Below are 26,505 nucleotides of genomic sequence, written 5' to 3'. Positions count from 1 at the left end.
TAAAATATGAAATATGAAATATAGAGAGAATTGGAACAAACTCCCCTGGGGTAGCAGTCGCGAGGCTGATCTTTTTCTTTTGAGCTCCATCTTCAGATGACTTGGCTTGGGAACAACTCATCCATGCCTTGGGTGTTAAAGTATCGTGTGGTACAGCTCCAATTATAAGGGACAAACTCTTGGAAATGCTCGGAAAATGATCTTCAAAGAATAGAACCAATGCCCATATCAAATGTCATCAAATCTTCAACTCAAAAGTAAGAAGAATGAGCTACTCGTCGAGTAAGTATGTAGACTCGCCGAGTTGAAGCGTAAATGGCAGAAGAATCGTGAATTTTCACATGGACTCTGCGAGTCCATAAGATGCACTCGGCGAGTAGACCGCTGTGTGACAAAATTTTTATTCTGCCTAAGTCCGTTTCTGATGTATGGAGGTTATATAAACTACTAATTTCCCTTATTTTTCTTTAGGAAATAAAAACTTTATAACCCTTGTATCAATTGGACTCATAGCTTGACTCAAAACTTCGTTTCCTCTCTCGCCTAGACTTGATTTCTCGCTTCATCAGCCTTGACTCTAGACCCTCACATGCAATCCTAAGCTTCAAACTGAAAAGATCAAAACAGCACACAAGTAATAGAAAAACGAAAACAAACATCAACATTAAAATCCTAAATTACCCTAATAAACTAGAAGTTTAAAGAAAAAAAAAAAACTCTAATGACGGGTTGCCTCCCGCAAGCGCTTCTTTTTGTGCGAGTCTTTAGCTGGACTCTCAACTTAATAAACTTTTAATAAATTCGATGCCAATCCATCCGTTGCATTAAATATTTTCTTTGGACCAATTTGTAAAATTTGGCTCTTTTCTTCTAAAATTGGTCAAACGAGCTTGAATTCATAAAACCCAAGAATATTGACAAGGGTTGGAACCGGTTGGATACTAATCAAAAATGGATCGTGCCTCAGAACTTTCTCCAAAGTTGGAATCGTCACCCCATGCTTCGAAACACAAACCAAAAATACAGGGGGCCATGTCGTGGTAATGGTCAAACCACAGCTTGGTTCCTGCAATTCAGCTTGTTCTTGTTCTTCATCTGACCCTCCTGCTAGCAATCTTTCCAGCTCCTCCAAGTCTCTTTCTGGATTAAATTCTTCATCTTGTAACTCAGATGTCCCTTCTGTGTTGGGCAAGATGTTATCTAACCATCTTCCAAATTTCTGCAAATCTTCATCTGAGTCATACTCCTCATCTCCTTGCTCAATTTCCTGTACTACTTCCTCAAGAAAAGCATCAAAAGCATCGAGATTTGGAAAATACATAATAAATAAAAATAAAAATAAAAAATTAAACTAAATAAAAAAAATTAATCAACAAATAAAATAAAAAAATGATAACAATTAGCAAATAAAATTAACTATTTAGAACCGTTCCCCGGCAACGGCGCCAAAAACTTAGTTATTTTGATATGTGCATAATTAGTTAATTATTTGACATATATTCTTAGTTATTTTTGGTTAATTATGAAAATAATATGGACAAAAGGTACTTAAAATGCTTTGAATTGTGTTTTCAGTCCAGAAGATATGCTTGGAGGCAAAGAGGAGAGAAGGGAAAGCAAGTGAAGATTAAAGAGTCAAAAGACTGACCTACTCGGCGAGTAGATCGACCATACTCGGCGAGTACACGATGGTATGCCAGAAGATAAATACGACTGCTAATCTAAAGACGGATAAGTATTGACCTACTCGGCGAGTTGATTCTGCTACTCGCCGAATACCCTCTGTTTTCGGATATCTTTAAAAGACGAATCCCTATCTCATGGGACAGAACCCCTGGTGAATTTTGAAGGATTAGCTGCGACTAAAAGGTTCAGAAGGCGCTAAGGAAACCTAAGCTTCAAGAGTTGGAAGAATTCAAGCAATTAGGTTAATTCTACCACTTAGACTTAGGAATTAAACATGTTTGCTTTCATAAACTTTGTTTTTATGCTTGTTTCTACTACAACTATGAGCTAAACTCGTTTTTGTTTCTTGGATAGCAGCATCGTGGTCACTGTGTCTTTTCTCGGAAGCAGCCACAAATTTAGTTAGCATCTCTTCCAAGCTTGGCTTCTTCTCTTGCACCGGCTCCTCCTTTTGGTAAAAGCCTATCCCTTTTTGTCTAAACTTCTCCTCCTTGGCCTTCTTGTATTCTTCGTAAGGCAGCCACTCCTTCTTTTGTTTGCGCCAGTCTTCGTCATACCGGTCACCGCTCGAATAGCACACTTGGGCCTTTTTGTTGCCGTGCTCATCCAAATCGCAATCTCTAGTGAGGTGAGGTCCATTGCAATTCTCGCAACCCACCCGTATGGCATGGATAGTTTGATCCATTTTGTCCATTCTCCTATCCATGGTTTTTAACATGGCCATGACCGCGGATAAATCTTCAGTAGCAGCGTATGCGGCTCCCCTCGTGACATCATTCCTAGGGTTGTGGTATTCTCTAGAGTGTTTAGAGAATTCTTCAATTAATTCTTTGATCACCGGGGGTGGCTTCTTTGTAAGTGGGCCTTGTGAGTCTAGTAGCTGCCGGGTCGTGACATTGACTCCATCGTAAAAGATGGAAACTTCTTGTTGGCTATTTAGATCATGGTGTGGGCAATTTCGTAGTAGACTTTTGTACCTTTCCCATGCTTCATATAACGACTCTCCAGCTTGTTGTTCAAAGTTTGCAATGGCCTTCTTGAGCTTGGCTATCTTGGATGGTGGGCAAAAGTGGTCAATAAATTCTTCCTTCATTCTAGCCCAAGTAGTGACTGACCCGGGAGGAAGTGATTTGAGCCAGTCTTTAGCAGCACCCTTGAAGGTTACCGGAAGCATCCGAAGTAGTTGAGTTTCGCGGGTGACATTTGGAATGTTGAAGTAATCAGCAACATCATTTACTTCATCCAAATGTTTGTAGGCATCTTCATGATCTTTCCCGTAGAAAGGTATTTCCTTGAGTGAAGCTAGGATATGGCCTTTTAGCTCAAAGGTGGCAGTTGCAGGAATTGCGGGTTGCACAAGTCCCGGGCCATGGTCGTCGCGCATCCTCTTCTTCCATTCTCCCATGGGAATTTCATCAATGTTAGCGATAGTGAATGCTAACTCTTCCTCCGATTCTGTGTCTTGTTCGTAAGTTGCCTCGTCTTCTTCCTCGGTTTCGTATCTAATCTCTTCTTGAATTGGCTCCTCAATTATCAAGGAAGCGCTTGAAGCTCCTGACTTGCTGCTCTTCTTTTTCCCAAAAACAGTCTTCAAGTTGGACAATGGTGATTTCTTTGGTGTGCTTGAACGCTCCACATCCTTCCCTTTGTTTCTTTTCAATTCGGATTCGGGGTCTTCAAACGGGGGTACCAGTGGTGTGTTTGCTCCTCTGGTCATGAAAGTCCTGAAATTAATCAAATAAAAAAAATGTAAAAAGAACAAAAGGATTGTAACCAAATAAAAGGAAAAAAAATTGTAACTAAATTGTTACTCGCCGAGTAGGTGCGAGTGCACTCGGCGAGTATCAGTGGTTTTTTCAAAAAAAATTCTAAGTTTTTAACCTAACTAAAACAGATAATAAATCCTAATTACCAGTTACTAAATTGAAATAAATGAACTTTATGCAAGTAAACTCACACAAAGGATCGAAAAAATTAGGGATTAGCTTAATTATTTAGAACTGTTCCCCGGCAACGGCGCCAAAAACTTGATGTGTGTAAAACCAACTAGTTTTAATCCTACTAACTTAAACACAAAGACAAACACACGAAAGGCAGTGTACCTATCGATTAGCAGTTTAGTTCAGGTAAGTAGGGTATCGAACACAGGGAACGGTAAACAATTAAAATAGATGCTAATATTATCTAAATAAAACAAGTAATAGAAAGGGGGTTTTCTCTAGTTTTGCAAGACTAGAAACTTAAACAATTAACTAAAACTTAAACTAAGAAACTAAGAGCTAAGCAAATAAAAATCAACTAAATTCAATAATAAAGAGGACTTCTGTTTAGGTTCGACTCATTTGTTCCCATGGATTATTTCGATGTATCAGATTAATTCTTCATTTGCTACCGACTAAGATGATTAGTTCCACTTTCGCTATTACTAATCCTTAGGAAACAAATTAACTCAAGTAGTGGCCAGTTGTCTAAATCAATTGATTTCCTAGTTATTGATTCGGGTTTAGAAAGACTTGTAATTAGCTAATCAAATTGGTGATTCAATTAACCTCTTGTTGATGGTGTATCACACAAGCTCACACATTAACTTACCTATCTTCAAGTTAATTCTAGTTTCACATTCGTTATTCCTAGACATACAACTATGTGGTCACGTAAATCATATGAAATTAGCAACTAAGAGATGTTCATACAACTTAATTACTTATTTATTAATAGAAGAATAGTTATTGTCAACACATAAGGTTCTTTAACAAGCTTAACAAAACATAATTACCAATCAAAATTAATCCTACTCAAATAATCAATCCATGTTCACAAAATTGTCTACCCAAACAGAAGTTATGAGTTTTTAGCTCATGATTACAGCAGAAACAAGCACAAAAACGAAATCAATTGGTAAAAACATAGTTCAAAAAAGAGATTAGGTAAGAGTAAACTTGATTTTGACTTGATTCTCCTTAAAATTGAATGTAGGGTTGATTCCCTTGCTTCCCACGCTCCAACAGCACCTTTAGTCGACAATTGGCCTCCAAGGGTTCATCTCTCCCCTAGGGTATCGATCTGAAAGTCCCTTTATATAGATTTTCACAAAACAGGGGCTACTCGGCGAGTCCAGTGACCTACTCGGCGAGTCCATCACTTAAAACCCGTGTACGGCAAGTCAGCGCGTCCAGAATCGCGAAACTTTTGACCAACTCGGCGAGTAATCGACCCTACTCGCCGAGAACGTTTGGAATCAGTATTTTCTCAAAACACGAAAGTCATCCGAAATTGTGTCTAGTTTTTAGAACATTTTGAATCTCGTCAATCGGAGTTACGGTTCATTAGATATGGCCAGAACAATGACGAGGGGTCAAGCTGTCCAGCAACATCCTTCTTTCTTCAAAATCCAATATCCAAGCCTCCAATCGCTAGTTCTGCTTCCTTTTCCTTCCGAGCATGTCATTATTGCTGAAAAATGAAATTCTAAACTAATTAAGCACCTTTTGTTCATTAAATGAGATAAAATCAACATAAAGTATTAAGATAATGCATGAATTTTATAACTAAATATGCCCATATCAAAATACCCCACACTTGACTTTTGCTTGCCCCCAAGCAAAACTGAATTTTAATACACTAATATTACATAAGACAATCCCAATCAAACCCAGCCATTATGCCAAGACTGCAACGCATGCATTTGTGTCTAAAATTTTCCTAATAACCCCCCATACTCCAAATACTCACAATCCTCATAAACATTCGCCCACTCACCCCGAACTATGCTCATTTTATGCAACCCTCCGAATCCATCCTCAGAAAACCTCTTTACCCTCAAGGTATTTTTAATTGAGCAACCCAAGCATACATAATCTAGAAAATTACAATTTATGATACCACATTGGAGCTCTTTGGAATTCTTCACTTCTTTGACATTTGATCTTTAATTTCTTTGAATTCACCACCTTGTTGTTTGATTTTTGGTATCTTCAACCTTTTGAATTTCTTCGGAATTTTCGATCTTCTAATTTCATACTTAACTTTGATGCTCCAAAAATTCTTCAAATTTTTTCTTGTAATTCTCTCTCTCTTTTTTTTTGAACATGTAACACACTTTTTCCACTCAAAACCCTACATGCTTAAGCAGGGGCGCTCAACTTCAACCTTTATTGGCTAAAGATAATAATTTTCCTAGATACATTTCTGGTACACGATGCTAAACATATTGCATCCTTCAAACTAAGCGAGGTTGTGTTTTTGTCCCATGATTTCACTGGAATAAGGAAGCCACAAATGCACTAGAACGTATATAGGCTCAACTAAACATTTGGGTTTTCATGCAATCATCAAATATAATACTAGCATGATCCCTAATTGCTTTACCAAAATTTTCTAAATTAATCCTAGCAAATTTTATGCAAACATTTCAAAATTTATCAAAAATTAACTAAAATAACCAACCCCCTACCCCACACTTAATATATGCAATGTCCCCATTGCATGTCATGCATAAAATATGAAATATGAAATATAGAGAGAATTGGAACAAACTCCCCTGGGGTAGCAGTCGCGAGGCTGATCTTTTTCTTTTGAGCTCCATCTTCAGATGACTTGGCATGGGAACAACTCATCCATGCCTTGGGTGTTAAAATATTGTGTGGTACAGCTCCAATTATAAGGGACAAACTCTTGGAAATGCTCGGAAAATGATCTTCAAAGAATAGAACCAATGCCCATATCAAATGTCATCAAATCTTCAACTCAAAAGTAAGAAGAATGAGCGACTCGTCGAGTAAGTATGTAGACTCGCCGAGTTGAAGCGTAAATGGCAGAAGAATCGTGAATTTTCACATGGACTCTGCGAGTCCATAAGATGCACTCGGCGAGTAGACCGCTGTGTGACAAAATTTTTATTCTGCCTAAGTCCGTTTCTGATGTATGGAGGTTATATAAACTACTAATTTCCCTTATTTTTCTTTAGGAAATAAAAACTTTATAACCCTTGTATCAATTGGACTCATAGCTTGACTCAAAACTTCGTTTCCTCTCTCGCCTAGACTTGATTTCTCGCTTCATCAGCCTTGACTCTAGACCCTCACATGCAATCCTAAGCTTCAAACTGAAAAGATCAAAACAACACACAAGTAATAGAAAAACGAAAACAAACATCAAAATTAAAATCCTAAATTACCCTAATAAACTAGAAGTTTAAAGAAAAAAAAAAAACTCTAATGACGGGTTGCCTCCCGCAAGCGCTTCTTTTTGTGCGAGTCTTTAGCTGGACTCTCAACTTAATAAACTTTTAATAAATTCGATGCCAATCCATCCGTTGCATTAAATATTTTCTTTGGACCAATTTGTAAAATTTGGCTCTTTTCTTCTAAAATTGGCCAAACGAGCTTGAATTCATAAAACCCAAGAATATTGACAAGGGTTGGAACCGGTTGGATACTAATCAAAAATGGATCGTGCCTCAGAACTTTCTCCAAAGTTGGAATCGTCACCCCATGCTTCGAAACACAAACCAAAAATACAGGGGGCCATGTCGTGGTAATGGTCAAACCACAGCTTGGTTCCTGCAATTCAGCTTGTTCTTGTTCTTCATCTGACCCTCCTGCTAGCAATCTTTCCAGCTCCTCCAAGTCTTTTTCTGGATTAAATTCTTCATCTTGTAACTCAGATGTCCCTTCTGTGTTGGGCAAGATGTTATCTAACCATCTTCCAAATTTCTGCAAATCTTCATCTGAGTCATACTCCTCATCTCCTTGCTCAATTTCCTGTACTACTTCCTCAAGAAAAGCATCAAAAGCATCGAGATTTGGAAAATACATAATAAATAAAAATAAAAATAAAAAATTAAACTAAAAAAAAAAATTAATCAACAAATAAAATAAAAAAAATGATAACAATTAGCAAATAAAATTAACTATTTAGAACCGTTCCCCGGCAACGGCGCCAAAAACTTAGTTATTTTGATATGTGCATAATTAGTTAATTATTTGACATATATTCTTAGTTATTTTTGGTTAATTATGAAAATAATATGGACAAAAGGTACTTAAAATGCTTTGAATTGTGTTTTCAGTCCAGAAGATATGCTTGGAGGTAAAGAGGAGAGAAGGGAAAGCAAGTGAAGATTAAAGAGTGAAAAGACTGACCTACTCGGCGAGTAGATCGACCATACTCGGCGAGTACACGATGGTATGCCAGAAGATAAATACGACTGCTAATCTAAAGACGGATAAGTATTGACCTACTCGGCGAGTACCCTCTGTTTTGGGATATCTTTAAAAGACGAATCCCTATCTCATGGGACAGAACCCCTGGCGAATTTTGAAGGATTAGCTGCGACTAAAAGGTTCAGAAGGCGCTAAGGAACCCTAAGCTTCAAAAGTTGGAAGAATTCAAGCAATTAGGTTAATTCTACCACTTAGACTTAGGAATTAAACATGTTTGCTTTCATAAACTTTGTTTTTATGCTTGTTTCTACTACAAGTATGAGCTAAACTCGTTTTTGTTTCTTGGATAGCAGCATCGTGGTCACTGTGTCTTTTCTCGGAAGCAGCCACAAATTTAGTTAGCATCTCTTCCAAGCTTGGCTTCTTCTGTTGCACCGGCTCCTCCTTTTGGTAAAAGCCTCTCCCTTTTTGTCTAAACTTCTCCTCCTTGGCCTTCTTGTATTCTTCGTAAGGCAGCCACTCCTTCTTTTGTTTGCGCCAGTCTTCATCATACCGGTCACCGCTCGAATAGCACACTTGGGCCTTTTTGTTGCCGTGCTCATCCAAATCGCAATCTCTAGTGAGGTGAGGTCCATTGCAATTCTCGCAACCCACCCGTATGGCATGGATAGTTTGATCCATTTTGTCCATTCTCCTATCCATGGTTTTTAACATGGCCATGACCGCGGATAAATCTTCAGTAGCAGCGTATGCGGCTCCCCTCGTGACATCATTCCTAGGGTTGTGGTATTCTCTAGAGTGTTTAGAGAATTCTTCAATTAATTCTTTGATCACCGGGGGTGGCTTCTTTGTAAGTGGGCCTTGTGAGTCTAGTAGCTGCCGGGTCGTGACATTGACTCCATCGTAAAAGATGGAAACTTCTTGTTGGCTATTTAGATCATGGTGTGGGCAATTTCGTAGCAGACTTTTGTACCTTTCCCATGCTTCATATAACGACTCTCCAGCTTGTTGTTCAAAGTTTGCAATGGCCTTCTTGAGCTTGGCTATCTTGGATGGTGGGCAAAAGTGGTCAATAAATTCTTCCTTCATTCTGGCCCAAGTAGTGACTGACCCGGGAGGAAGTGATTTGAGCCAGTCTTTAGCAGCACCCTTGAAGGTTACCGGAAGCATCCGAAGTAGTTGAGTTTCGCGGGTGACATTTGGAATGTTGAAGTAATCAGCAACATCATTTACTTCATCCAAATGTTTGTAGGAATCTTCATGATCTTTCCCGTAGAAAGGTATTTCCTTGAGTGAAGCTAGGATATGGCCTTTTAGCTCGAAGGTGGCAGTTGCAGGAATTGCGGGTTGCACAAGTCCCGGGCCATGGTCGTCGCGCATCCTCTTCTTCCATTCTCCCATGGGAATTTCATCAATGTTAGCCATAGTGAATGCTAACTCTTCCTCCGATTCTGTGTCTTGTTCGTAAGTTGCCTCGTCTTCTTCCTCGGTTTCGTATCTAATCTCTTCTTGAATTGGCTCCTCAATTATCAAGGAAGCGCTTGAAGCTCCTGACTTGCTGCTCTTCTTTTTCCCAAAAACAGTCTTCAAGTTGGACAATGGTGATTTCTTTGGTGTGCTTGAACTCTCCACGTCCTTCCCTTTGTTTCTTTTCAATTCGGATTCGGGGTCTTCAAACGGGGGTACCAGTGGTGTGTTTGCTCCTCTGGTCATGAAAGTCCTGAAATTAATCAAATAAAAAAAACGTAAAAAGAACAAAAGGATTGTAACCAAATAAAAGGAAAAAAATTGTAACTAAACTGTTACTCGCCGAGTAGGTGCGAGTGCACTCGGAAAGTATCAGTGGTTTTTTCAAAAAAAATTCTAAGTTTTTAACCTAACTAAAACAGATAATAAATCCTAATTACCAGTTACTAAATTGAAATAAATGAACTTTATGCAAGTAAACTCACACAAAGGATCGAAAAAATTAGGGATTAGCTTAATTATTTAGAACCGTTCCCCGGCAACGGCGCCAAAAACTTGATGTGTGTAAAACCAACTAGTTTTAATCCTACTAACTTAAACACAAAGACAAACACACGAAAGGCAGTGTACCTATCGATTAGCAGTTTAGTTCAGGTAAGTAGGGTATCGAACACAGGGAACGGTAAACAATTAAAATAGATGCTAATATTATCTAAATAAAACAAGTAATAGAAAGGGGGTTTTCTCTAGTTTTGCAAGACTAGAAACTTAAACAATTAACTAAAACTTAAACTAAGAAACTAAGAGCTAAGCAAATAAAAATCAACTAAATTCAATAATAAAGAGGACTTCTGTTTAGGTTCGACTCATTTGTTCCCATGGATTATTTCGATGTATCAGATTAATTCTTCATTAGCTACCGACTAAGATGATTAGTTCCACTTTCGCTATTACTAATCCTTAGGAAACAAATTAACTCAAGTAGTGGCCAGTTGTCTAAATCAACTGATTTCCTAGTTATTGATTCGGGTTTAGAAAGACTTGTAATTAGCTAATCAAATTGGTGATTTAATTAACCTCTTGTTGATGGTGTATCACACAAGCTCACACATTAACTTACCTATCTTCAAGTTAATTCTAGTTTCACATTCGTTATTCCTAGACATACAACTATGTGGTCACGTAAATCATATGAAATTAGCAACTAAGAGATGTTCATACAACTTAATTACTGATTTATTAATAGAAGAATAGTTATTGTCAACACATAAGGTTCTTTAACAAGCTTAACAAAACATAATTACCAATCAAAATTAATCCTACTCAAATAATCAATCCATGTTCACAAAATTGTCTACCCAAACAGAAGTTATGAGTTTTTAGCTCATGATTACAGCAGAAACAAGCACAAAAACGAAATCAATTGGTAAAAACATAGTTCAAAAAAGAGATTAGGTAAGAGTAAACTTGATTTTGACTTGATTCTCCTTAAAATTGAATGTAGGGTTGATTCCCTTGCTTCCCACGCTCCAACAGCACCTTTAGTCGACAATTGGCCTCCAAGGGTTCATCTCTCTCCTAGGGTATCATCTGAAAGTCCCTTTATATAGATTTTCACAAAACAGGGGCTACTCGGCGAGTCCAGTGACCTACTCGGCGAGTCCATCACTTAAAACCCGTGTACGGCAAGTCAGCGCGTCCAGAATCGCGAAACTTCTGACCAACTCGGCGAGTAATCGACCCTACTCGCCGAGTACGTTTGGAATCAACATTTTCTCAAAACACGAAAGTCATCCGAAATTGTGTCTAGTTGTCAGAACATTTTGAATCTCGTCAATCGGAGTTACGGTTCATGAGATATGGCCAAAACACTGACGAGGGGTCAAGCTGTCCAGCAACATCCTTCTTTCTTCAAAATCCAATATCCAAGCCTCCAATCGCTAGTTCTGCTTCCTTTTCCTTCCGAGCATGTCATTATTGCTGAAAAATGAAATTCTAAACTAATTAAGCACCTTTTGTTCATTAAATGAGATAAAATCAACATAAAGTATTAAGATAATGCATGAATTTTATAACTAAATATGCCCATATCAAAATACCCCACACTTGACTTTTGCTTGCCCCCAAGCAAAGCTGAATTTTAATACACTAATATTACATAAGACAATCCCAATCAAACCCAGCCATTATGCCAAGACTGCAACGCATGCATTTGTGTCTAAAATTTTCCTAATAACCCCCCATACTCCAAATACTCACAATCCTCATAAACATTCGCCCACTCACCCCGAACTATGCTCATTTTATGCAACCCTCCGAATCCATCCTCAGAAAACCTCTTTACCCTCAAGGTATTTTTAATTGAGCAACCCAAGCATACATAATCTAGAAAATTACAATTTATGATACCACATTGGAGCTCTTTGGAATTCTTCACTTCTTTGACATTTGATCTTTAATTTCTTTGAATTCACCACCTTGTTGTTTGATTTTTGGTATCTTCAACCTTTTGAATTTCTTCGGAATTTTCGATCTTCTAATTTCATACTTAACTTTGATGCTCCAAAAATTCTTCAAATTTTTTCTTGTAATTCTCTCTTTTTTTTTTTTTGAACATGTAACACACTTTTTCCACTCAAAACCCTACATGCTTTAGCAGGGACGCTCAACTTCAACCTTTATTGGCTAAAGATAATAATTTTCCTGGATACATTTCTGGTACACGATGCTAAACATATTGCATCCTTCAAACTAAGCGAGGTCGTGTTTTTGTCCCATGATTTCACTGGAATAAGGAAGCCACAAATGCACTAGAACGTATATAGGCTCAACTAAACATTTGGGTTTTCATGCAATCATCAAATATAATACTAGCATGATCCCTAATTGCTTTACCAAAATTTTCTAAATTAATCCTAGCAAATTTTATGCAAACATTTCAAAATTTATCAAAAATTAACTAAAATAACCAACCCCCTACCCCACACTTAATATATGCAATGTCCCCATTGCATGTCATGCATAAAATATGAAATATGAAATATAGAGAGAATTGGAACAAACTCCCCTGGGGTAGCAGTCGCGAGGCTGATCTTTTTCTTTTGAGCTACATCTTCAGATGACTTGGCATGGGAACAACTCATCCATGCCTTGGGTGTTAAAATATCGTGTGGTACAGCTCCAATTATAAGGGACAAACTCTTGGAAATGCTCGGAAAATGATCTTCAAAGAATAGAACCAATGCCCATATCAAATGTCATCAAATCTTCAACTCAAAAGTAAGAAGAATGAGCGACTCGTCGAGTAAGTATGTAGACTCGCCGAGTTGAAGCGTAAATGGCAGAAGAATCGTGAATTTTCACATGGACTCTGCGAGTCCATAAGATGCACTCGGCGAGTAGACCGCTGTGTGACAAAATTTTTATTCTGCCTAAGTCCGTTTCTGATGTATGGAGGTTATATAAACTACTAATTTCCCTTATTTTTCTTTAGGAAATAAAAACTTTATAACCCTTGTATCAATTGGACTCATAGCTTGACTCAAAACTTCGTTTCCTCTCTCGCCTAGACTTGATTTCTCGCTTCATCAGCCTTGACTCTAGACCCTCACATGCAATCCTAAGCTTCAAACTGAAAAGATCAAAACAACACACAAGTAATAGAAAAACGAAAACAAACATCAAAATTAAAATCCTAAATTACCCTAATAAACTAGAAGTTTAAAGAAAAAAAAAAAAACTCTAATGACGGGTTGCCTCCCGCAAGCGCTTCTTTTTGTGCGAGTCTTTAGCTGGACTCTCAACTTAATAAACTTTTAATAAATTCGATGCCAATCCATCCGTTGCATTAAATATTTTCTTTGGACCAATTTGTAAAATTTGGCTCTTTTCTTCTAAAATTGGTCAAACGAGCTTGAATTCATAAAACCCAAGAATATTGACAAGGGTTGGAACCGGTTGGATACTAATCAAAAATGGATCGTGCCTCAGAACTTTCTCCAAAGTTGGAATCGTCACCCCATGCTTCGAAACACAAACCAAAAATACAGGGGGCCATGTCGTGGTAATGGTCAAACCACAGCTTGGTTCCTGCAATTCAGCTTGTTCTTGTTCTTCATCTGACCCTCCTGCTAGCAATCTTTCCAGCTCCTCCAAGTCTCTTTCTGGATTAAATTCTTCATCTTGTAACTCAGATGTCCCTTCTGTGTTGGGCAAGATGTTATCTAACCATCTTCCAAATTTCTGCAAATCTTCATCTGAGTCATACTCCTCATCTCCTTGCTCAATTTCCTGTACTACTTCCTCAAGAAAAGCATCAAAAGCATCGAGATTTGGAAAATACATAATAAATAAAAATAAAAATAAAAAATTAAACTAAATAAAAAAAATTAATCAACAAATAAAATAAAAAAATGATAACAATTAGCAAATAAAATTAACTATTTAGAACCGTTCCCCGGCAACGGCGCCAAAAACTTAGTTATTTTGATATGTGCATAATTAGTTAATTATTTGACATATATTCTTAGTTATTTTTGGTTAATTATGAAAATAATATGGACAAAAGGTACTTAAAATGCTTTGAATTGTGTTTTCAGTCCAGAAGATATGCTTGGAGGCAAAGAGGAGAGAAGGGAAAGCAAGTGAAGGTTAAAGAGTGAAAAGTCTGACCTACTCGGCGAGTAGATCGACCATACTCGGCGAGTACACGATGGTATGCCAGAAGATAAATACGACTGCTAATCTAAAGACGGATAAGTATTGACCTACTCGGCGAGTTGATTCTGCTACTCGCCGAGTACCCTCTGTTTTGGGATATCTTTAAAAGACGAATCCCTATCTCATGGGACAGAACCCCTGGCGAATTTTGAAGGATTAGCTGCGACTAAAAGGTTCAGAAGGCGCTAAGGAACCCTAAGCTTCAAGAGTTGGAAGAATTCAAACAATTAGGTTAATTCTACCACTTAGACTTAGGAATTAAACATGTTTGCTTTCATAAACTTTGTTTTTATGCTTGTTTCTACTACAACTATGAGCTAAACTCGTTTTTGTTTCTTGGATAGCAGCATCGTGGTCACTGTGTCTTTTCTCGGAAGCAGCCACAAATTTAGTTAGCATCTCTTCCAAGCTTGGCTTTTTCTCTTGCACCGGCTCCTCCTTTTGGTAAAAGCCTCTCCCTTTTTGTCTAAACTTCTCCTCCTTGGCCTTCTTGTATTCTTCGTAAGGCAGCCACTCCTTCTTTTGTTTGCGCCAGTCTTCATCATACCGGTCACCGCTCGAATAGCACACTTGGGCCTTTTTGTTGCCGTGCTCATCCAAATCGCAATCTCTAGTGAGGTGAGGTCCATTGCAATTCTCGCAACCCACCCGTATGGCATGGATAGTTTGATCCATTTTGTCCATTCTCCTATCCATGGTTTTTAACATGGCCATGACCGCGTATAAATCTTCAGTAGCAGCGTATGCGGCTCCCCTCGTGACATCATTCCTAGGGTTGTGGTATTCTCTAGAGTGTTTAGAGAATTCTTCAATTAATTCTTTGATCACCGGGGGTGGCTTCTTTGTAAGTGGGCCTTGTGAGTCTAGTAGCTGCCGGGTCGTGACATTGACTCCATCGTAAAAGATGGAAACTTCTTGTTGGCTATTTAGATCATGGTGTGGGCAATTTCGTAGCAGACTTTTGTACCTTTCCCATGCTTCATATAACGACTCTCCAGCTTGTTGTTCAAAGTTTGCAATGGCCTTCTTGAGCTTGGCTATCTTGGATGGTGGGCAAAAGTGGTCAATAAATTCTTCCTTCATTCTGGCCCAAGTAGTGACTGACCCGGGAGGAAGTGATTTGAGCCAGTCTTTAGCAGCACCCTTGAAGGTTACCGGAAGCATCCGAAGTAGTTGAGTTTCGCGGGTGACATTTGGAATGTTGAAGTAATCAGCAACATCAATTACTTCATCCAAATGTTTGTAGGCATCTTCATGATCTTTCCCATAGAAAGGTATTTCCTTGAGTGAAGCTAGGATATGGCCTTTTAGCTCGAAGGTGGCAGTTGCAGGAATTGCGGGTTGCACAAGTCCCAGGCCATGGTCGTCGCGCATCCTCTTCTTCCATTCTCCCATGGGAATTTCATCAATGTTAGCCATAGTGAATGCTAACTCTTCCTCCGATTTTGTGTCTTGTTCGTAAGTTGCCTCGTCTTCTTCCTCGGTTTCGTATCTAATCTCTTCTTGAATTGGCTCCTCAATTATCAAGGAAGCGCTTGAAGCTCCTGACTTGCTGCTCTTCTTTTTCCCAAAAACAGTCTTCAAGTTGGACAATGGTGATTTCTTTGGTGTGCTTGAACTCTCCACGTCCTTCCCTTTGTTTCTTTTCAATTCGGATTCGGGGTCTTCAAACGGGGGTACCAGTGGTGTGTTTGCTCCTCTGGTCATGAAAGTCCTGAAATTAATCAAATAAAAAAAAACGTAAAAAGAACAAAAGGATTGTAACCAAATAAAAGGAAAAAAATTGTAACTAAACTGTTACTCGCCGAGTAGGTGCGAGTGCACTCGGCGAGTATCAGTGGTTTTTTCAAAAAAAATTCTAAGTTTTTAACCTAACTAAAACAGATAATAAATCCTAATTACCAGTTACTAAATTGAAATAAATGAACTTTATGCAAGTAAACTCACACAAAGGATCGAAAAAATTAGGGATTAGCTTAATTATTTAGAACCGTTCCCTGGCAACGGCGCCAAAAACTTGATGTGTGTAAAACCAACTAGTTTTAATCCTACTAACTTAAACACAAAGACAAACACACGAAAGGCAGTGTACCTATCGATTAGCAGTTTAGTTCAGGTAAGTAGGGTATCGAACACAAGGAACAGTAAACAATTAAAATAGATGCTAATATTATCTAAATAAAACAAGTAATAGAAAGGGGGTTTTCTCTAGTTTTGCAAGACTAGAAACTTAAACAATTAACTAAAACTTAAACTAAGAAACTAAGAGCTAAGCAAATAAAAATCAACTAAATTCAATAATAAAGAGGACTTCTGTTTAGGTTCGACTCATTTGTTCCCATGGATTATTTCGATGTATCAGATTAATTCTTCATTAGCTATCGACTAAGATGATTAGTTCCACTTTCGCTATTACTAATCCTTAGGAAACAAATTAACTCAAGCAGTGGCCAGTTGTCTAAATCAACGGATTTCCTAGTTATTGATTTGGGTTTAGAAAGACTTGTAATTAGCTAATCAAATTGGTGATTCAATTAACCTCTTGTTGATGGTGTATCACACAAGCTCACACATTAACTTACCTATCTTCAAGTTAATTCTAGTTTCACATTCGTTATTCCTAGACATACAACTATGTGGTCACGTAAATCATATGAAATTAGCAACTATGAGATGTTCATGCAACTTAATTACTGATTTATTAATAGAAGAATAGTTATTGTCAACACATAAGGTTCTTTAACAAGCTTAACAAAACATAATTACCAATCAAAATTAATCCTACTCAAATAATCAATCCATGTTCACAAAATTGTCTACCTAAACAGAAGTTATGAGTTTTTAGCTCATGATTACAGCAGAAACAAGCACAAAAACGAAATCAATTGGTAAAAACATAGTTCAAAAAAGAGATTAGGTAAGAGTAAACTTGATTTTGACTTGATTCTCCTTAAAATTGAATGTAGGGTTGATTCCCTTGCTTCCCACGCTCCAACAGCACCTTTAGTCGACAATTAGCCTCCAAGGGTTCATCTCTCTCCTAGGGTATCGATCTGAAAGTCCCTTTATATAGATTTTCACAAAACAGGGGCTACTCGGCGAGTCCAGTGACCTACTCGGCGAGTCCATCACTTAAAACCCGTGTACGGCAAGTCAGCGCGTCCAGAATCGCGAAACTTCTGACCAACTCGGCGAGTAATCGACCCTACTCGCCGAGTACGTTTGGAATCAGCATTTTCTCAAAACACGAAAGTCATCCGAAATTGTGTCTAGTTGTCAGAACATTTTGAATCTCGTCAATCGGAGTTACGGTTCATGAGATATGGCCAAAACACTGACAAGGGGTCAAGCTGTCCAGCAACATCCTTCTTTCTTCAAAATCCAATATCCAAGCCTCCAATCGCTAGTTCTGCTTCCTTTTCCTTCCGAGCATGTCATTATTGCTGAAAAATGAAATTCTAAACTAATTAAGCACCTTTTGTTCATTAAATGAGATAAAATCAACATAAAGTATTAAGATAATGCATGAATTTTATAACTAAATATGCCCATATCACCCTCGTTACATCGTCTTGAGAATGAAGACCCACATAAATTCCTTAAGGAATTTCATGTCGTTTGTTTGGGTATGAAGATACATGAAGTTATACAAGATCAAATCAATTGAAGGTCATTCCCCTTTGCTTTAAAACATTCATCCAAGGAGTGGTTATATGACTTACCACCGGGGTCAGTCACAACATAGAATGAACTTGCAAGGATGTTTCTGGATAAATATTTTCCAGAAATGAGAGCTTCACCTTTACACAGAGAAATAATTCGTATCAAACAACAAAAGATAGAAGCCTTGCATACTTATTGGGAACGGTTCAAGAAGTTGTGTTCAAGATGTCTGAAACATGGGATTTTAGAGTATCAATTGCTGCAATATTTTTGTGAAGGAATGTCATCTTCGGATAGAAGACTACTCAATGCATCAAGTGGTGGATCAATATCTGATAAAACTCCAATAGAAATCAGATCTCTTATTAAGAACATGGCAGAAGAGTCAAAGCATACAACTCAAGAATAAGAATGGTATAGTGATGCACCAAGAGGAGTGAAAGAAATTTCTACCCCAAAAATTGAGAGCCAACTTTCTGAGTTGACTAAAGTAGTGATGATGCTTGCTGAGGACAAGGGTGTGCAACCGTCGGCAGTTAGACCTTCTGGTATTTGCACCCAAGTTGGACATCCCACTGATATGTGCCTATTGTTACAAGAAGATATAGATGCAGTTCAAGCTATGGGATTTTCTGGTCAACATCAAGGAAACTTTCAACCAAGAAGTAATCCAAATTGGCACCAACCCAATGCCCATTTTCAGCCAAGGCCACCATCTTTTCAACCAAGACCTCCATTTAAAAATCAAATGCATCATCAACAAAATTATCAACCACATTTCCAGCCAAATCAACCTCCTCCTAAATCTCAATTCCAACCTCAAAACATGCAACAAGGAAGTAGTTCAAGCGGATCAGGAATGTTTTTGGAAGACATTGTCAATAGTTTAACCACGAGTACTCAAAGATTTCAAAATGAGACTAAGGCGAGTATCAAGACTTTGGAGCAACAAATGAATCAACTTGCAGCTTCTGTGTGTAAGTTGGAGTCACAAAGCTAACTGTTGAAAAATGTTCTTATGTAACCTTGTATGTGACCATAACTGAAATAAGATGAACTGTTTTTATACAATCTAACAAATATTATCAGTTATTTCAGGTTGCATGAATGCGTGATAAAACGGAAAAGACGAAAACACGCGAATGATGAAAACACATATGTGTGACTAAACAGTTTCAATAATATATATATATATATATATATATATATATATATATATATATATATGTATGTATTATATACATATGTATGTATTATATATGTATATATGTATTATATATATGTTGTATATGTGTTGAATAGTCAAACAAAGAAGAAGTCAACAAAAGTCAAAGAGGAAGAAGCTAAACCCATTCACACGTTTTTTTGCTCCTACTACTACATCAACTTGCAGCCTCTACATCATCTTTCAACTTACACTCAAGTGCACTACTACAAGATATTTGTTTCTCATATATATACATGTGTATGTAGTGTGTGTTTGTGTTGGAGATAATAGAAGAGAGTAAGAGAGATAGATATCATATAGTGAGTTTTCCTTTGTAAAACTACACCCTCTCAATCTTCATCCCTGGAGCTAAATGAAGAACACCAAGATCAAACAAGAAGCTACGTGAAGAACACCAAGATCAAACAAGAAGACAAATGAAGAACACCATCAACCATCTTCATCTTCTTCATTGAAACTAAACGTTTTTTCATCTTCACCACCTTTGTTCATCACATCATACACCACCAAACACTTTCATTACATCAAAACACCAAAACATAACCATGAAACAACCCAAAACCTTCTGCATCAAGATCAACCACAAAACCCATCACTATTCATCATCATCTTCATAGAAATTTCACCACCTTATATAAACCTCCTTCCAACCTCTAAAAAACCTTGAAAACATCCTCAAAACACCATAACACCATTACCCTAGCCAAAACATCACAAACAAAACTTACCTTCAAATCACAAAAATCCCAAAATTGACTCAGACACGAACACGCCCTTTGTTAAAAACCAAGGCAACATCAACACGCCCCGTGTTGCCCTCTGATTGCCTTCTTCATACTTCTGAACCTCAACATGCCCCGTGTTCAGCAAGGCTAAATCAACACGCCCCGTGTCAGCATCAGCATCATGAACACGCCCCGTGTTCAGCAAGGCTAAAACAACACGCCCTGTGTCAGCATCATTCATCAAGAAAAGCCTCCAAAACCCTCATACACGACCCGTGTCACTTGTGCCTTATCTTACACGACCCGTGTGCATGTTTTTACCCAAAAATACCTCAAATACAAATACATAAACCCATGTATTTTGTACCCTTTTGTAAACACTTGTTTTACATAAAATCGAGCTTTAAATGAACTTTTTGCTACTTATCCAATGTCGGATTGATCTTTGAGAAAATATCGACCAGTCGCTCCAAGAGTCCCAATATCGACCAGTTTATTCAAAGAACAAATATCAACCAGTCGCTCCATGAGTCCAGTTCAGTCAATTTATTGACGAACCTACTTGATATATATTTATATATATTTATATACTTTATTATAGCTTTATGTCATTTAAATATAGTCATTTATATTATTTATAGCTTTATGTCATTTAAATACAGTCATTTATATTATTTATAGCTTTACGTCATTTAAATACAGTCATTTATATTATTATAGCTTTCAGTCATTTACAGCTTTCATATTTATACTTATTCCGCAATTATTATTCTTTATATATATATATATATATATATATATATATATATATATATATATATATATATATATATATCTTATATCTTAAACTGATATATCTGTCACACAGTAACTGGTAACCGAGCCTTTTGTTGTGGTGATCAGATTGTTATATTTCCAACAAATCGGTATCTGAGCTGATATATAAAAGGAATAATATCCAACACTAACTACCTGCAGAAGCCGAAAAGAATCCAAAGCATAGTGCATTTGCCATTACCTTGAGAAATGGAAAAGAATATGAAGGTCCAAAGATAATTGAAGAAGAAGAAGAAGAGATGGAGTTAGAAAAAGAAGAACATAAGTAAAAAGCACCTTCAAAGCAAGTTCCCATTGAAGTAAAAGTCACTCCTCCTTTATTTCCCCAAAGGTTAAGCAAGTCAAAGCATGAAAGGGACGATAATGAGATTATGAGGATGTTTAGAAAAGTTGAAGTAAATATTCCTCTTATTGATGACATCAAACAGGTCCCTAGGTATGCTAAATGCCATAAGGAATTATGTACATCTAAAAAAAGATTAAAAGGGAATGAAATTGTCAAAGTATGTGAAAATGTATCTGCAATGTTATAGAAAAGGCTACCTCAAAATGAAGGGATTCAGGTGTTTTCACGTTTCTTGCAAGTTAGGTAATCTTCATGTTCCACGAGCTATGATAGATCTTGGAGCTTCTATCAATGTTTTACCATATTCTATTTTCAAAACTTTAAATATTGGCATATTGAAGAAGATCGGGGTGAGTCCAAGTAAATGAACTAGTATTTCCCGTAGATTTTTATTTCCTTGACATGGATGATAATGACTCACCAAATTTGAGTTTAATACTTTTAGGAAGACCCTTTTTGAAAACAACCCGGACAAAATTGATGTTTATGATGGTACATTGTCCATGGAGTTTGATGGAGAGGTGATAAATTTCAACTTCTATGATGCTATGAGATATCCATGTGATATTTCATCTTTGAATTTTGTGGATGTCATTGAACCATTAATCGAAGAGTGTTTTGATTTGTCTAATCTCGATGTGTTAGCTCTTATTTTAGACAGGAATCCTCAAAAGGATGAATTGGAAAAACTTTCCAACCAATTCAAGATTAATGAAGATATTTTGGAAGTTGTATCTTGCATGGGTCAAAAGAAGAAAATGAGGTTTGATGTTCCAAAGCTGAAATTCCCAATGCCTAATGAGAAACGTGTTCCTTCTATTGTGCAGGCACCGAAATTGGAACTCAAGACTTTACCCAGGCATCTCAAGTATGCGTATCTTGGAGAGAAAGAGACTTTGCCAGTGATCATCTCCACAAAGTTATCATCAAAATAAGAAGAAGAGCTTGTCACCACTTTGAAGGAGTAAAAGAAAGCTATTGGGTTGACTATAGCTGACATCAAAGGGCTAAGTCCTTCATTTTGAATGCATAAGATACTTATGGAAGAAGATTACAAGCCCTCTCGATAAGCTCAAAGGCGATTGAATCCTCCAATGATGGAGGTTGTAAAAAAAAAAGAGATTTTAAAGTTGTTGAATACAGGGATGATCTATCGTATGTCGGATAGGAAGTGGGTAAGCCCGATCCAAGTTGTACCAAAGAAGATAGGTATAACCGTTACAAAGAATATCCAAGGTGAATTAGTCCCCACTCATGTGAAAAACGAGTGGAGAGTTTGTATAGACTATAGAAGACTCAATTCCTCAAACCTGGAAAGACCATTTCCCACTTCCTTTTATTGATCAAATGATGGAAAGGTTAGCGGCAAAAACTCACTAGTGTTGCTTAGATGGGTATTTCAGTTTCCATCAAATACCCGTTGCACGCGAGGATCAACAAAAACTAATTTCACATGTCCCTTCGGAACATTTTCATATAGGTGAATGCCTTTTGGACTTCGCAATGCTCCCACCACTTTTCAAAGGTGCATGGTAAGTATTTTTTTGGAGTATGTTGAGGAGATCATTGAAGTGTTTACGGATGACTTCACTGTTTATGTCCATTCTTTTCATGAATGTTTGGATAATTTGAAAAAGATTTTGCAAAGGTGTATTGAGACCAACCATGTTTTGAATTATGAAAAATGCCATTTTATGGTTGACAAAGGTCTCATACTGGGTCATATTGTGTCTTCTAAGGATCTAGAGGTAAACAGAGCTAAAATAGATGTCATTAAATCTTTACCTTATCCCACTTGTGTTCGTGTGGTACACTCGTTTCTTGGTCATGCAGGTTTTTATAGAAGATTCATCAAAGATTTTTCCAAGATATCTCATCCCATGTGTAAGCTCCTACAAAAAGATACAGAATTCGAATTTTCCAAGGAATGTAAGCAAGCTTTTGATCAGTTGAAGGAGTTGTTAATATCAACACCAATACTTCAATCACAGGATTGGAGTTTGCCCTTCGAAATCATGTGTGATGCCAGCAATCATGCAGTTGGTGCTATTTTGGGCAAAGAAAATATCGAGTTCCTCATGTCATTTATTATGCCTAAAAAACACTTGATAATGCACAAGCCAACTACTCAACAACTGAGAAAGAATTTCTATCTATTGTCTTTGATTTAGATAAATTTCGCCAATATTTGCTAGGTTCTAAAGTGTTTGATATTTACTTTCAAAGAAGGATTTGAAGCCTAGACTCATTCGATAGGTATTACTCTTACAAGAGTTTGATATTGAAATCAAGGACAAGAGCAGAAAGTCAAACCTTGTAGTTAATCATGTTAGCACGATTGTTTCTCCCGATAACTCGACTCCCATTCATGATGCATTTCCTAATGAGAATCTATTTTCTACAAAATTTGCCCCGTGGTATGCCGATATTGTGAACTACATTGTCACAAATCAATTTCCACCAAATTTGAATCGATGGCAAAAAGATAAATCAAGAAAGAAGCCAAGAGGTATGTATGGGATGAGACATATTTGTGGAAATATTGTGCTAAACAAATGATTAGATGATGTGTGGATCAATATGAAGTATCTTCTATATTAACATTTTGTTACTCTTATGCTTGTGGAGGGATTTTGGTCCTCAAAGAACTGCAAGAAAGGTATTAGAGAGTGGATTTTATTGGCCAAATATTTTTCGTGACTCTTATATCTTTTGTGCAAGTTATGATAAATGTCAAAAGATGAGCTCTTTAAGCTCAAAGAATCAAATGCCCCTTAATCCCATTTTAGTTTGTGAAATTTTCGATGTTTGGGGCATTGATTTCATGGGAACTTTTCCATCATCTTCGGGTTTTACATACATTCTTTTGGTTGTGGATTATGTTTCTAAGTGGGTGGAAGAAAAAGCTACCCGTACTAACGATTCAAAAGTTGTGATAGATTTTTTGAAGTGTCTTGAAGAAGTATGGTGTTACTCATAAAGTTTCGATAGTAAACCACCCACAAACGAATGGACAAGCCGAAGTAAGAAATCAACAAATCAAGGGTATTTTGGAGAAAACTATGAATACAATAAGGAAAGATTGGAGTACACGTATTGATTATGCTTTGTGGGCATATCGTATTGCATTCAAAACTCCAATTGGGATGTCTCCATATCGCATTGTATTTGGAATGCCATGTCGATTACTCGTTGAGTTGGAGCATAGATCTTATTGGGCAATCAAGCAGTTCAATATGGATCTAGGTGAATCGAGAAAGAAGAGAAATCTTGACAAACAAGAGCTTGAGGAGATCCATAATAAAGCATATGAGAATGAAGTATTTACAAAGAAAGGACAAAATCATACGATGACAAGATGATTGCACGCAATGTATTTGAAAAAGGTCAAAAGGTATTACTTTACTAGTCTCATTTAAATTGATTCCTAGTAAATTAAGGTCCCGTTGGGTGGGACCATTTGTTGTCACTAATGTTTTTTTGCGTGGAGCAATAGAAATCACAAGTAAGAAAACCAAGAAGATCTTTAAGGTAAATGGTCATCGGTTTGAAGCCTTATCATGAAGTATTTCAAGTCAAAAACAAAGAAGTGGAAGAACTAATGGATCCAAAGTACCAAGATTGACAAATAATTGGGGTCCAAGTCAAGCCAATGACATTAAAAATAGGCAGCTAACTGGGAGGCAACCCGGGGGGTTATTTTGTCATTTCTTATTTTCCATTGTATTTTTTTCGTTTTCAAGTTTCCAAGTTGTATCTCATGTCTAAAGAGGTTAAAAAATCATTTTCCAGATAGTAGCAGGTTAGAGGGTTACAATTTAAAAAGGTGAAAAAATCAAAAAAAAAAAATGGCCTTCTCAAAGATATACACGGTCATGTAAACATATGCCTATGGTTTACACGACCTGTGTAAATGATCAGACAACACAATTCAGATGCACCATTTACACGGCCCGTATAAACGTGAAAATAGAGATGGCCGTTTTTTAGGCTAAAAATCGATTCTTTTTGCTCATTCTTTTCACAAAACCTGCACACCCTCTTCTCCTTACTGCCCCCTTCGAAAAAACCTCAAAAACATTCCATCTTCCTCAATTTTTCTCCAAAAATCAAGCTCAAAGGTATGAAATTCTTCTCTTTTCTTCATCTTCTTTGTCTTACTTCTCAATTTCACCCTATGATGGCCGGTTTTAGGGGTTTTGAGCAAACCCTAGAATTTTTGGGTCTCCAAATTTCGTGCTAATGTTTGTAATTTTTTGTTGGATACGCTTGAGGAAAGCATGGGGAAGTATTGGACATCACCCTAACACCATTTACAAGCACAATTTGGTATAGTTGTTCCAAACTCTTTTCTTTATGCAAATAGTTAGAACCATATTCTTTTGGGGTGATTTTTAGTGGTATTGCTAGTTTTTGTGCATAGTTCAAAATTGTCCTACATTGTGTACAAAACATTGTTAAATTTTTGGGCAATGGCTTCCCGTGCAAAAGGACTAGAATTGGGACCTCACATATGGGTGGTCAAGAAACTAGTGATGAACAAGACCAACATTCCATGGAAAACCCCTATCATTTTGGTCTTATTTTTTAGTCCAATCCAAAAGAGATTTTGTATTCAAGCCTTGTTCGATGGGTAAAAGGGGCTCAAAAAATTTGTGGACATCCAAACTATTTAGTACCTTCACATATATAAAGGGGTCCACAAGCTCTTGAAGAACATAGGTTGGGAAGGTCTATTGAATCTCCATGCATTAAGCTATCAAACACCCATGTTGGAACTCTTGTCATCCATCCACTTTGATTACCAAACACACATCCTTACATTCCATTTGCTCAATCAATCCCATTAGATTCATGCTGACACCCTTTGTGATATTATTCGTGCTCCAAAGGCGAAAAGGGACGTGTATACAACAAAGGGTAGAAAAAATGTTATATTTAAGCAAAGCTACAAAAAATTTTGGACGACCATCTCTTGTGAAGGCGTGTTTCAGTCGGGCACATCAAAGGCTTCCAGTATCATTCATCCGGTTCTTAAGGTCACCCACCGGATCATTGCTTCTCTCTTGTTACCTTGAGAAGAGATTAGCAAAGCAAACAAGAAAGAATTGGAAGTCTTATGGTGCATGATTCACAAGCCCGAGGAAGTTCCTCACTTCGGGTGTTGGGTAATTCAAAAAATGCTCAGAAATTCCATGAGCAATGGTGGCCAGCTTCATTGTGGTGGAATGGTTTCTATTATAGTTGAACATCTTAGCCTCCACCTACCCAACAAGCCAACCGATATTATTCTGGGCCGCACTAGTCTATCTATTGACGTTATCGAAACCATGCACCTCTTTCACTGCAATCCCAACGGGGATGTTCGTTAGACCATCGATGGTAAAGAATATCTATGCATTGACAGCTGAAATAAGAAGATACTAGCTTTGGATAATGACATCCAATCTACCAATTGCCACCTCAAGTCCAACTTGGGTGTTATTGTAGCCCGTAGACCTCCAACCACCATTCCTCAAACTCCTGCTCCAACTGTAGGTGCTTCTAGCTCGTTTGTCCCCATTCCTTTTCCTGAACACAACATCTACATGGGCAAGTTTGCACACTTAGACCACCATTACACGAGCCTATAGCAGAAGGTAGGAGAGATTTATACGGGTGTTGTTGAAC

At 37.4% G+C, this 26,505-nt stretch overlaps 3 non-coding genes across 3 annotated transcripts; all 3 read left to right on the top strand.

Annotated features, from left to right (window-relative positions):
• Nucleotides 1–2,624: 2,624 nt before the first annotated feature.
• LOC145013524 (small nucleolar RNA R71) lies at nucleotides 2,625–2,731 on the top strand. Its single transcript, XR_013665078.1, has one exon. It is a non-coding gene; the product is annotated as a small nucleolar RNA R71 (small nucleolar RNA).
• Nucleotides 2,732–8,784: 6,053 nt separating this feature from the next.
• On the top strand, nucleotides 8,785–8,891 carry LOC145013532 (small nucleolar RNA R71). The gene has a single exon (XR_013665085.1). It is a non-coding gene; the product is annotated as a small nucleolar RNA R71 (small nucleolar RNA).
• Nucleotides 8,892–14,964: 6,073 nt separating this feature from the next.
• On the top strand, nucleotides 14,965–15,071 carry LOC145013531 (small nucleolar RNA R71). Its single transcript, XR_013665084.1, has one exon. It is a non-coding gene; the product is annotated as a small nucleolar RNA R71 (small nucleolar RNA).
• The last annotated feature ends 11,434 nt before the right edge of the window (nucleotides 15,072–26,505 follow it).

The sequence above is a fragment of the Lactuca saligna genome, chromosome 8 (genome assembly GCF_052625555.1).
Source record: "Lactuca saligna cultivar CGN05327 chromosome 8, ASM5262555v1, whole genome shotgun sequence".
Classification (NCBI taxonomy): domain Eukaryota; kingdom Viridiplantae; phylum Streptophyta; class Magnoliopsida; order Asterales; family Asteraceae; genus Lactuca; species Lactuca saligna.
The sequence above is the reverse complement of the archived record's forward strand: the minus strand, read 5'-3'. Positions and strand labels throughout refer to the sequence as shown.